The sequence below is a fragment of the Lipotes vexillifer genome, unplaced genomic scaffold, assembly GCF_000442215.2.
Source record: "Lipotes vexillifer unplaced genomic scaffold, Lipotes_vexillifer_v1.1 scaffold1442, whole genome shotgun sequence".
Classification (NCBI taxonomy): Eukaryota; Metazoa; Chordata; class Mammalia; order Artiodactyla; family Lipotidae; genus Lipotes; species Lipotes vexillifer.
This window is the reverse complement of record NW_006797379.1, coordinates 548,483-561,039: the sequence shown is the minus strand read 5'-3', so window position 1 is coordinate 561,039 and position 12,557 is coordinate 548,483. Positions and strand designations below refer to the sequence as shown.

General features: G+C 40.9%; 1 pseudogene; it reads left to right on the top strand.

Moving 5' to 3' along the window:
- LOC103069152 (40S ribosomal protein S15 pseudogene) overlaps positions 1 to 4,842 on the top strand; it is a 65,591-nt pseudogene extending 60,749 nt beyond the window's left edge.
- Positions 4,843 to 12,557: the final 7,715 nt, after the last annotated feature.

The following is a 12,557-nucleotide window of genomic DNA, read 5'->3' as shown; positions in this document are numbered from 1 at the left end:
GAGCACTTGCCAATTGATATTACGTGGGGCTGGGAGCTTTCTGGTGGTCCAATGTCCTGGACTCGGCCCTCCCACCTCAGAGGCTCAGGCCCGACACCTGGCCGGAGTACTAAGACCCTGCAGCCACATGGCTGAGAAGAAAAGGAAGAAAGAAAGAAAGAAAAAAGGACAGATCCCTAGGACAAATGGTAAAAGCAAACCTATACAGACAAAATCACACCAAGAAGCATACACATACACACTTACAAAAAGAGAAAAAGGAGACAAAAGAAAAAATATATATATATTTAAAAAAAGGAAGAGAGCACCCAAACTAATAAACAGGGCTTCCCTGGTGGCGCAGTGGTTGAGAGTCTGCCTGCCGATGCAGGGGAGGCGGGCAGACAGAACCCTAGGACAAATGATAAAAGTAAACCTATATAGATAAAATCACACAAAGAAGCATACACATACACACAAAAAGAGAAAAACAAAACAAAATGAAAAATATATATATTTAAAAAAAGGAAGAGCGCAACCAAACTAATAAACAAATCCACCAATGATAATAAGCACTAAATACTAAACTAAGATAAACATAAAACCAGAAACAAATTAGACACAGAAAGCAAACCCCAAGTCTACAGTTGTTCCCAAAGTCCACCACTTCAATTTTGGGAACATTCATTGTCTATTCAGGTATCTTCAGATGCAGGGTTTATCAAGTTGATTGTGGGGACTTAATCTGCTGCTCCTGAGGTTGCAGGGAGAAATTTCCCTTTCCCTTCTTTGTTCGCACAGCTCCTGGGGTTCAGCTTTGGTTTTGGCCCTGCCTCTGTGTGTAGGCCACCCTCAGGCGTCTTTTACCCACCCAGACAGGAGCGGCTTAAAACAGCAGCTTATTAGGGCTCTCTTGCTCACTCAGGCTGGGGAGAGGGAGGGGTACGGTAGTCATAATTGGAATGAGGGGTGAGCCTGAGGCGGCAGAGGCTGGCGTGACATTGCAACAGCCTGAGGTTTGCTGTGTGTTCTCCCGAGGAAGCTGTCCCAGGATCATGGGACCCTGGCAGTGGTGTCATGCACAGGCTCCCAGGTGGGTGTTGATAGTGACCTGTGCTTGCACACAGGATTATTCATGGCAGCAGTAGCAGCGTTAGTGGTTCATGCCCATCTCTGGGGTCTGAGCTGATAGCCGCGGCTCATGCCAATCTCTGGAGCTCGTTTAGGCAGTGCTCTGCCTTCTGTGGGCACACTGGGAAGGAATCCCCTCTCCTCATGCACCCCGAAACAAAGGTCTTTTGCCTCTCTGGCAGGTCCAGACTTTTTCCCAGACTCCCTCCCGGCTGGCACACTAGCCCCCTTCACACTGTCTTCACGCAGCCAAACCCAGTTCTGCCCCTGGGGTCTGACCTCCAGAGCCTGAGCTTCAGCTCCCAGCCCCTAGTGGGAGAGAAGACAAGCCTCTCAGGCTGGTGAGTGCTGGTCGGCACAGATTCTCTGTGCGGGAATCTCTCCGCTTTGCCCTCTGCAACCCTGTTGCTGCGCTCTCCTTCATGGCTCTGAAGCTTCCCCCACTGCCCATCCCCTGTCCCCGCCAGTGAAGGGGCTCCCTAGTGCATGGAAACTTTTCCTCCTTCACAGCTCCCTCCCAGAGGTGCGGGTCCTGTCCCTATTCTTTTGTCTCTGTTTTTTCTTTTGCCCTACCCAGGTATGTAGGGAGTTTCTTGCCTTTTGGGAGGCCTGAGGTCTTCTGTCAGCATTCAGTAGGTGTTCTGTAGGAGTTGTTCCACATGTAGATGTATTTCTGGTGTATTTGTGGGGAGGAAGGTGATCTCCACGTCTTACTCCTTCACCATCTTCCCTATTATTGCTCGGATATTTCTGTAAAATAAAAATGTTTATTGTGATGGTCTCACAGGATTAGGAGCATGGAGAACAAAGCCTAAGGCCCATAGAAGATGGGAAGTCTATTAGGAGACTGTCTGCATAAAAAGCTATGACCTCAAAGGGCTACACCCTCAAGGAAGGGTAAGTGGTATTTCAGTCTGGAATCATGTCATCTGTGTGGTCCAGGGAACTTAAAAATTGAACTTGGATTAAAGTGAACCTAGACCGGTAGTAACTTCAGGCATTTGGTAGAAACAAATCCAAGTTCTTTCTGAAGGAAGTTACTTTCATTCTATGACTTAAATTATTCTTACAGGTAATTTTCAGATACAGTGAACAGCAAATACTCAAGGACAACAAGGCACACAAATAGAACTATAATGACTTTATATATTAGAATTATTAAATACAGACTATAAATAAACCATACTTACTATAATTTATATCGAATTTTTAAAAAGAAAATATTTTAAAAAACAATTATTACATTTTGCACATAAAAGGCATTAAATAAATATTTGGGGATTTAAGTTAATAAACATCTAGCCTTTTCCATGATGTCAGCTACTACTTCATTCACTCATTTTATCCAACAAACATTTTTGCCTATTCATGGTGTGCTGTGCAATGTTTTCAGTATGAAGGATACAATAGTAAACAATATGTACACAGGGTTCTTGCTCTCAAAACTCTCACATCTATGGGGAAGACATATAGGCAGAGAGCCAAAAATAACCTGATAGGATTAGGACTCCCTCAAGGACTACAATAGGACCAGATAATTGAACATATTCACAAGACTCCCAAGAGCCTCCCAAGCGCAGCTCCCCACGGTCCTTCTTATTCACCCAAGGAGGTGAAAGACCTGTGCAATGAGTCTCTGTTTAGGAAGAGCTCCCTAAAAGGTTCCAGCAGATTCTTCCATGATCTTCTGGTCACATAACCAAGCCCGACTGTTAAACTGGCTACACCAGCTGTAAAGCACCAATAAACTGGCCCTAGATCAGGAATAAGACAAGGGTACCCACTCTCACCATGCCTATGCCAGAGCAATCAAGCAAGAAAAAGCAATAAAAGGCGTCAGAATCACAAAGGAAGAAGTAGAATTTTCTCCATTTGCAGATGACATGATTTTGTATATATAAAGTCTTAAAGATTCTGCCAAAAAACGGTTAGATCTCATCAACGAATTGAGTAAAATTGCAAAAATCATACAAAAATCATTAGTGCTTCTCTACACTAATAAATGAATTATCTGAAAAAGAAATAAAGAAGAATCCCATTTACAATAGCATCAGAAACAATAAAATACTTAGGAATAAATCTAACCAAGTTGGTGAAATATCTCCACACTAAAAACGATAAGACACTGATGAAAGAAATTGAAGAAAACACAAATGGGATGATATTCTGTCTTCATGGACTGGAAGAATTCATACTGTTAAAATAAGATATGTTAAAATACTATGCAAAGCTATCTATAGATTGAATGCAATCCCTATCAAGATTCCAATGGCATTTTTTTTTTTTACAGAAATAGAAAAAACACTCCTAAAATTCATTTGGAACAACAAAAGACTCTGAATAGTTAAAGCAATCCTGAGGAAGAAGAACAAAGCTGGAGGAATCACACTTCTTGATTTCAAACTACATTACAATGCTATAATAATCAAAATAGTATACAAAAAGATATATATCAATGGAACAGAATTGAGAGCCCAGAAATAAACCTTCACATATGCAGATAACCAATATTTGACAGGGGAGCCAAGAATACTCATTGGAGGAAAGACAGTCTCTTCAATAAATAATGCTGGGAAAATTGGATATTCCCATGCAAAAGAATGAACCTAGATCCCTACCTTACACCACTCACAAAAATTAACTGGAAATAGATTAAAGACTTAAATGTAAGACCAGAAACCATAAAACTCCTAGAAGAAAACACAGGGGAAAAGCTCCTTAACACTGGTCATTTCTTAGATATGCACAAGCACGCAAAATAAGAAATAAGTGGGACCAAATCAAATTAAAAAGCTTCTGCACAACAAAGGAAACAATCAACAAAATGAAAAGGCAACTTACAGAATGGGAGAAAATATATGCAAACCACACATGTGATAACGGGTTAATATCCAAAATATGTAAGGAACTCATATAACTCAGTAGCGAAAATAAAATAATTCAATTAAAAATTGAGTGAAGGACCCAAATATACATTTTTCCGAAGGAGACATACAGATGGCAAACATGCACAGGAAAAGGTGCTCAACATTACTAATCGTCAGAGAAATGCAATTTAAAACCACAAAGAGATATCACTTCACATACATTAGACTGGCTATTATCAAAAAGATAAGAGATAACAAATGTTGGCAAGGAAGTGGAGGAATGGGAACCCTTCCACACTGTTGGTAGAAATCTAAATTGATGCAGCGCTATGGAAAACAGTATAGAAGTTCCTCAAAAAATTAAAAATAGGACTACCAACATTTTCCAACGACTGACAAGGTGGCAGAAGTGGAGCAAAAGAGGCAGACCTTCCATAAGTCCACCTACCTCAGGCGTGGACGTCAACCAGCCGCTGGACAAGTCCTACAAGCCGCTCATGCAGTTGTACTGCGCCCAGCAGCAACCGCGGCTGAATCCAGCCTGAGGAGGAAGCAGCACTCACTGCTTAAGTGCCTGAGCAAGGCCAAGAACAAGGCACCACCCACAGAGAAGCCTAAGCTTGTTAAGATGCACCTGTGGGACATGATCATCGTTCCCAAGATAGTGGGCGGCTACAAGGGCAAGATCCTCAACCAGGTGGAAATCAAGCCTGGGATGATTGGCCACTGTATGGGCAAGCTGTCAATCACCTACAAGCCTGTGAAGCACCAGCTGCTCAGACATCAGGGTTGCCCACTTCTCCAGCTTCATCCCCTTCGTGAAGCCTGCTTGGCCAATAAAGGCACAGACTGCTCTAAAAAATAAATAACTTTTAAAAATAAATAAAAATAGGACTACCTTATGATCCAGCAATTCCACTTCTGAGTATATATCCAAAGGAAATAAAATCACTGTCTCAAAAAGATATCTGCACCCATGTGTTCACTGCAGCATTATTTACAGGACAAGAAAACGCCTAAGTGCCCATCCACATGAATGGATAAAGATGTCTTAAGATATATATGTATGAATATTATTCAGCCATTAAAAAAGGAAATCTCACCATTTGGAACAGCAGGGATGAGGGCATTATGCTAAGTAAAATAAGTCAAATAGAAAAAGACAAATACTGTATCATCTCACCTATACACAGAATCTGATAAAACCGATCTCATAGAAACAGAGAACAGATTGGTGGTTGCCAGAGGTGGGGAGTTGGGGAGGTGGAAGGGGGCCTGGGTGAAGGTGGTAAAAAGTACAAACTTTCATTTATAAAATAAATTTGTTCTGGGGATGTAATGTACAGCATGGTGACTATAGTTAAAAATACTGTATTGCATATTTGAAAACTGCTAAGAGAGATCTTAAAAGTTCTTACTACAAGAAAAAATCTGTAACTATGTGAGGTGATGGATATTAACTAAACTTATTGTGGTAATCATTTCACAATACATACATATGTCAAATCATTATGTTATACATCTTAAACTTATACGACACTATATGTCAATTATATCTCAATAAAGCTAGGAGAAAAAAGTGAAAATAAACCTGTCCTAGGTGCTGCTAGGGGAGTTTCAAACTTTAAATAGCATGTTACACATCATTAGTTAGCCCACTGCCCTTATCTTGGCCAAGAGTCAGTGTCAGTCAGTGTCCCAGTCTAGCTGTAAAATAATTTTATTCTTCGCAGCGAGAAAATGCTGCCTAAGCCAAGTCTTGAATAAATAGGCATTTATGCTCATTGTGAATTTAGTACTGCCAGATATTTACCTGATAGTCAATAAATATTAAATACTTGTTAGTTGCTATATGAAGAAAGAAGAATAATTTCTGACTAAATTCTATAGTAGTTTAAAATTTTCTTTCTTTAGCATTTGTATTACCTGTAAAGTCTTTTGGTAGCATGTAAGATTTTAGTATCTTACTATTTTGGGAATGAGCTCATTTTAGATCTAAGAAGAAAGATTTATTCTTATAATAACAAAAGCTACCTTTTTTTAGATCATTCTGTTAAGTGCTTTAAGTTTGTTATTTTACTGAATTTCGACAATCACCCTGTGTGGTATCTATGTAACCTCTGTCTTGTTGATAAGGAATAGATCCAGAGAGGCTACATAAGTTGTCTAAAGTCATACAGCTAATAAGAAGGAGAGGTAAGCACCAAAACAAGATCAGCCTAACTCCATAGCCAATGCTCTACAACTATAGCAGATTCTGTCATGCCCCAGTCACATCCCTTTGGCACTTGTCACCTACTCCATGCTTGCCCACGGCATTCCATGGCAAGGACCCATGATTTTCCACCTGCACAGGGCAGACCAGGAGTACAGGGAATTTAATGTCCCAGAGAGCAGTGCACAGCCAGGAGGGATGAAAATGGAGGATAGATGCCCTGCTTACTTACCCCTTGAGTAGGACAATTCTGAAATGTGTTCCAGAAGTTCCCAGTAAGACTCACATCCCTACCCTCCTACTGATACTTCCTGGGATCACCTCCTCAACAAACCACTTGCATTCAAATCCTTCCCTGAGAGCCTACTGCTGCAACCCTGCCTAAGATAATACCACATTCCCTTGCTCTCCCTTCCAGCTTTAGTTCAGAAGTAACCTGAAAGGTCCCCCCAGTTCAGTCTCCCACCCACTGCAGTTTTCTACAATATCACTGACAGACAACCATCAGACTCTGCTAATAGAATTCCAGGAAAATAGAGCTGAATATCAGCACGACAATCGATTCTACTTATTTCTTACTTGGATTGAGTAGAGCTACTCTTTTGTGTAACTTAAAACTTTTTTGAGCTAGGGCAAAGTATTTCCTCTTCTACTTGCCAGCCTTATGCATATCTGAAGACAGCTATCCAGTTCTCCCCAAGTCTTCCTTACTCCATTATTTTTCAATGTTTACTTATGTAAAGCACCTGATTAAGAGGGAACCAGAACTCTGGAAACAACTTTTAAGAGTTATCTGACATAGTCCCAGTTCCTGAAGCAAGACAAGATCTAAGTCATTGAAGACAGATGGTAAAACTATGTAAATCTGTGCTCAATATAATGTTTTACACTTTTTTTCCTGGCCACTGCCCAGAATTATGCCCCCTTCCCCCCATCCTCAGTTCTATTTCCTAATTATAAAGTAGAAAAAGAAGGCAAATTGGAATTCATCTATGGCATGACAATTTGCAGTAAAATATTAAAATTCATTTGTATGGAATTTTCAATTTTAGGGTTTGGCAATGATGAAAAGCACCCAGATCTTGGGGAAAAAAGGAACATGATTGCTGTCTAATTCTGTGATCTTTCTAAGAGTAGAAAGTATGTCTTTTTCCTTTGAAAACAACTGTCCAAATTTGAAGAACTCAAAATTAACATGAAACTACTTCTTTCATGAGTGCTGGCATTATCAGCTTTCAAAGAAATGAACTACTCTCCATCATTATGTACAAATTTACATCATTATGTAAATGTCATCTATCCATCTCTAAGCCTTTTACAACGAATTCATCTTTTATTCATCTTGCGGTTGTGCGCTGGGCATTTGTGCCATATCCAAGATAGTCATTTTGGAGAGGGACATCTTAAGAATTTTGCTTTCCTGGCTTTCTGTTAAGGTCTTAGAAAATTGTTGGACTTAACTCACCTAACAGCAAAGTCCTCACTGTTAACTTTTCCAAGTATGTGTCCCTTAGGCTTATTCTAACATACCTCTTCTATTTAAAAATAGATAAACTGGGACTTCCCTGGTGGGGCAGTGGTTAAGAATCCACCTGCCAATGCAGGGAACACGGGTTCGAGCCCTGGTCTGGGAAGATCCCACATGCCGTGGAGCAACTAAGCCCGTGCTCACAACTACTGAGCCTGCAATCTAGAGCCCAAGAGCCACAACTACTGAAGCCTGCGCACCTGGAGCCCGTGCTCCGTAACAAGAGAAGACACCACAATGAGAAGCCCATGCATCGCACAAAGAGCAGCCCCCGCTCGCCGCAACTAGAGAAAGCCCGCGTGCAGCAACAAAGATCCAATGTGGCCATAAATAAACAAACAAACAAATAAATAAAATAATCTAATTAAAAAATAAACTATTGGGTTTCAAGTAAGCTCAACCCTTACCAAGGCTGTGAAGAGTGTACCAAAATCTGCCCATTCCCTCTAGGAGATGATGCCCCCTTTCTCCATCATTGTACATCAGGTGCCTTCTTACTCTCCCCCCACTCACCTGTTCTTATTAAATTATCTTGTATGAATCATTTACAACTTAGACATGTTAAAAGAAAAAAGAAAGAAATTTCTGTACACTGATGTGAATTGAAAGGTCTTGTCCACTGCCAAATGCATTTTAAAAAGCAACCCAAAGATATGTGAGATATTGGGAGGCAGGAGTGCTCTTCCCCCACCCTTAAAATCGCCTATGATTACTCAGCAACCTACAGAGAAAGCAGGTCCTGTTTTGAAACCTCTAAGGTGTTCACAAAACCAGTGCTGGGCTGATGGCGTCAGGATTACAGGAGTGTTTACAAAATCCAAATCCGTGGGATGCACCACTGGAGATTCTGAATCTGTAGGTTTGAGGAAGGAATCAAGGGAGAGAGGGAGGGAGGGAAGAAGAAAGTGAACAAATAATTGTGATAAACGCCAGGTCCAATTTTTAGTAATGATATATGGTCCAAGCTTATGAGATTTCCTCCTCCAAAGCCTGCTCTGAAAGTTCATCTGCCTACATATAAGGCTGTGCAGAAATGCCAGAAGTCTCCTCAATGTAACAAGCATGCCTATTTGGGGGTCAGGGGAGGTAAAGGTAAGAGGGGATATGATAATCATCCTGCTTCATAGAAAACAAAGTACAGTGTTTCCCCAAGTCAGTTATCATTAGGAGTCCAGTGGTTTCATATTTAAAACCTAGAATTCATAAAATTAACATAATGTTTAATTAAGACCCTGAGCATAGTTTTTAATCTTCAATTCTCTCTCATATGGACATTTGTTGAGGTTTCTCTGGAGCCTCATATCAGATGGATTAGTTACAGTGCTCTTGTTATAGTATTTTCCAGACATTCTTGGAAAATGGAGCAATATTTTAGAGGCTTGTCAAAAATTTTTCAATGGGGATCAAGAAAACTCTGCCAGGGCTTCCATGGTGGCTCAGTGGATAAGAATCTGCCTGCCAATGCAGGGGAAACAGGTTCCATCCCTGGTCTTGGAAGATCCCACATGCCGTGGAGTAACTAAGCCCATGTGCCACAACTACTGAGCCTGCGCTCTAGAGCCCGTGAGCCACAACTACTGAGCCACGTGCCTAGAGCCTGTGCTCCAGAACAAGAGAAGCCACTGCACTGAGAAGCCAGCGCACCGCAACAAAGAGTAGCCCCTGCTCTCCACAACTAGAGAAAGCCCGTGTGTAGCAATGAAGACCCAACGCAGCCAAAAATAAATAAATAAATGAAAATTTTAAAAAAAAAAAGAAAAGAAAACTCTCCCATAACAGAGCTGAGGCTTCAGGCCTGGTGGTCTTCAGTTCCCTTCTGCTCCTTAGCTCATTCCAGCTCTGCCTGACAGTCCCATCCAGGTGTACACGGAGATATCCAACTAGAACTTTCTAAGTAGAGACCTGCCGTGATTCAAGGCTTATCTGTGTCTGTGAAGGACATGCTACCTTGTCTCTGACCCCGCAGAGAATGTTCCCCTGTACTGATGATGAAAATGGCTTTATATTCACAACTTTAGTCTGTGGGTAAGTTTCATCATTACCTCCTCCTTCTACTCACCCACCTCGTCCCTTGGTGCTTTCCTCTTCACGCTTCTCTTTTTCTCTTCACCCACTTGTGACTCCACCGTGTCTTGTTTTCCTGATGTTCCCGCAGCCTAAAACTGTCTCCTTGTTCTTCATAGACCTTTCATCCCCCACCCCCACAAACATATCTCACATCTTCATATAACTCATTTTTTCCCCTTGGCCTTCCAAATTCTCCAAAAGGAAGCACTTTCGCAGCTGGGCGTCTGGCTGTTCTCTAGACTCCAGTTTTCTCTGCGAACATCTCACAGAGGAGTCTGTTGTAACAATTTTGTTCTGTGTTATTTAGTCCTACTGCATTTTCTTAGGAAAAGAAGCTCAAAACTCCATTATTCTATCTTGTTTCCTTTCTTTTTCTCCCACTTCTTTCATTAAATCATAATGTATTTTGGAACTTCTTTTCATTTTCTAATAGTACAAACAGAGGCAAAAAAAAAAATGCAGTGAGTTTTTTCCCTTCCTCCAAAAAGAACCCAGAGCTGATAGCATGAGAGATTCAGTCCAATTTAAGCTCTACTGAAAGTACAGTGTAGGCTTGTGGTGTTCTATAAATAACAACCACATTTCCCAAAGCTGTCTGTGGTTTATACAGAGGACCCCAATTAAACTCAAAACAGCTGAAGGAATAAACCTGTCAAAGAAAATGCATTTATAGTGTACCAGGCAGGTTAGACTACAGAATAAGTCAAATTCTAATTTCCTTAAAGTCATTGAGCTTCCATGTTTTGGTGAGATCAAATCCTAAATAATAAACCCATTTGATTTTACACACTCCCACAAACAAGCTTTTTATTTTACAGGTTCTTGGTAGCAATTTTTTGATGAGATCACATATAGGGCAATCAAATGTAAATAAAATCTCATCTCTCTAACCCTGAAAGTATGAATCCACCCTTTCTATCACCTCTTCTTTGATAACTAATACATGGACCTCAACTCTGTAGGTAAACCTTTGTGTCTATGTTTCAAAACACTATATTAGAACCCAGGTCAAACATGGTGTGCTAACCCTAATCCCCTGGTATGTCTATGTTAGGGTGTGGGGAAGAGTGTGGGAGACCACAGTGATGAGCACACAGTGACTCTTGACTTTCATGAGCAGGTCTGTATCCCGATTTACCAAGAGTAGGTGGGCACAAATAATGGAGAAGAAATGTGGTGGCAGTGACCAGTTTATCTGTCGATGAAATCCAGCTAAAGCCAACATTTGCCTTAGCAGGCTGGTGTATTTCTACCTGATGAAATATCTTAATTTGACATGTTGATTTCCAAATTAGTAACCCATCTTTACTAAAATTGTCCCTTTCTCTAGTTCTGGTGTAAAGAGTTAAGAAATTATTTTGCCTCTCAGCAGGGATTGGATAAGAAAACTCTGTCTTCTAACAAACAGGACAAGTTCCCTGAGCAATGCTCTACACAATACCCTACTTGAATCATTCTTAGACTTCTGAGTATGAGTCCAGGCTTTACTATTAAGCATTCATGCAAGAACTTTCCCCTTCCCTTCCAATACAATCACTTCTTCCTCCATTTGCTTCCCCAGGTTTATCACCTAAGAATATTGGTAATAAAGAGCGGGAAATAGTAAAATCAAATCATTTTCTTCCCTATGTTTTTTAGCATCATACCATCCAGACTGCCCCTATTTGTATGCCATCTTTTTTTTTTTTTTTTTTTTTGCGGTACGCGGGCCTCTCACTGTTGTGGCCTCTCCCGTTGTGGAGCACAGGCTCCGGACGCGCAGGCTCAGCGGCCACGGCTCACGGGCCCAGCCGCTCCTCGGCATGTGGGATCCTCCCGGACCGGGGCATGAACCCATGTCCCCTGCAACGGCAGGCGGACTCTCAACCACTGTGCCACCAGGGAAGCCCTGTATGCCATCTTTTAAACCAACACTATTCTTTCAGGGAAGGACGATGGACAACCTTCTACGTCTGGTCTTGGGTTTAAGAGCAAGTTTTCCAAAATGACCTCAGAGATGAGGTTGCCAATTCTTCCTTCCCAATTAGTATTTGTGTTCAGCGTCCTGAAAAACCTGTCCATTTTGCCAATTAGTTCACACTCATTTGGACATGTATCAGGTGGGGAGAAAGATGTTTTCTAATGCACTAGAACTGAAGGATGAAAAAAAAAATGGAGATGCAGTACCAAGTTGTGAATATTTTGGGACTCACTGTGCAAATTATTTCTAAGTATTCACCATAGCAGTTTTCCCCAACATATTTAGTGGGCGAATAGTACAGTCAGTGACACCTGGCCCTCTATGCTCATTCACATGATTTCATTAATTTGTTTCATCTAACTGCTTATTCCTTTCATTTTGCTTCTATTAGACTACTGAGGTTTTTCCTGCATTTTATCTAGCTTCCAAACAATCAGCATTAATCCTTCATTCATTCAGTTACCTTACTAGGTACTGCCACAATACCTCTGCCTTCAACTTCCTTTTGAAACATTCATTACATTTCTCGCTGTTTAAAATTGTGAAATATTCTTGATATGCACATTTATCCTGAGGTAGATGAATACAGTTCTATAAAATGAAACAACAGGATGTGACAGTTCTTCGAAAAAAAGAAAGTCCTTTGAAATTAGCCCTCCTAGGAGTCTATTAACCCCTTATTCATATCTTTTGAATATTCTATATAAAACACACGGCTAATATAATCTCTGGACTGTTTTATTCTTTAATGAACAAAAACTAAAACTGAAGGAGAAGAGAGATTACCCCACAGGGGCGATACTTGAGAGC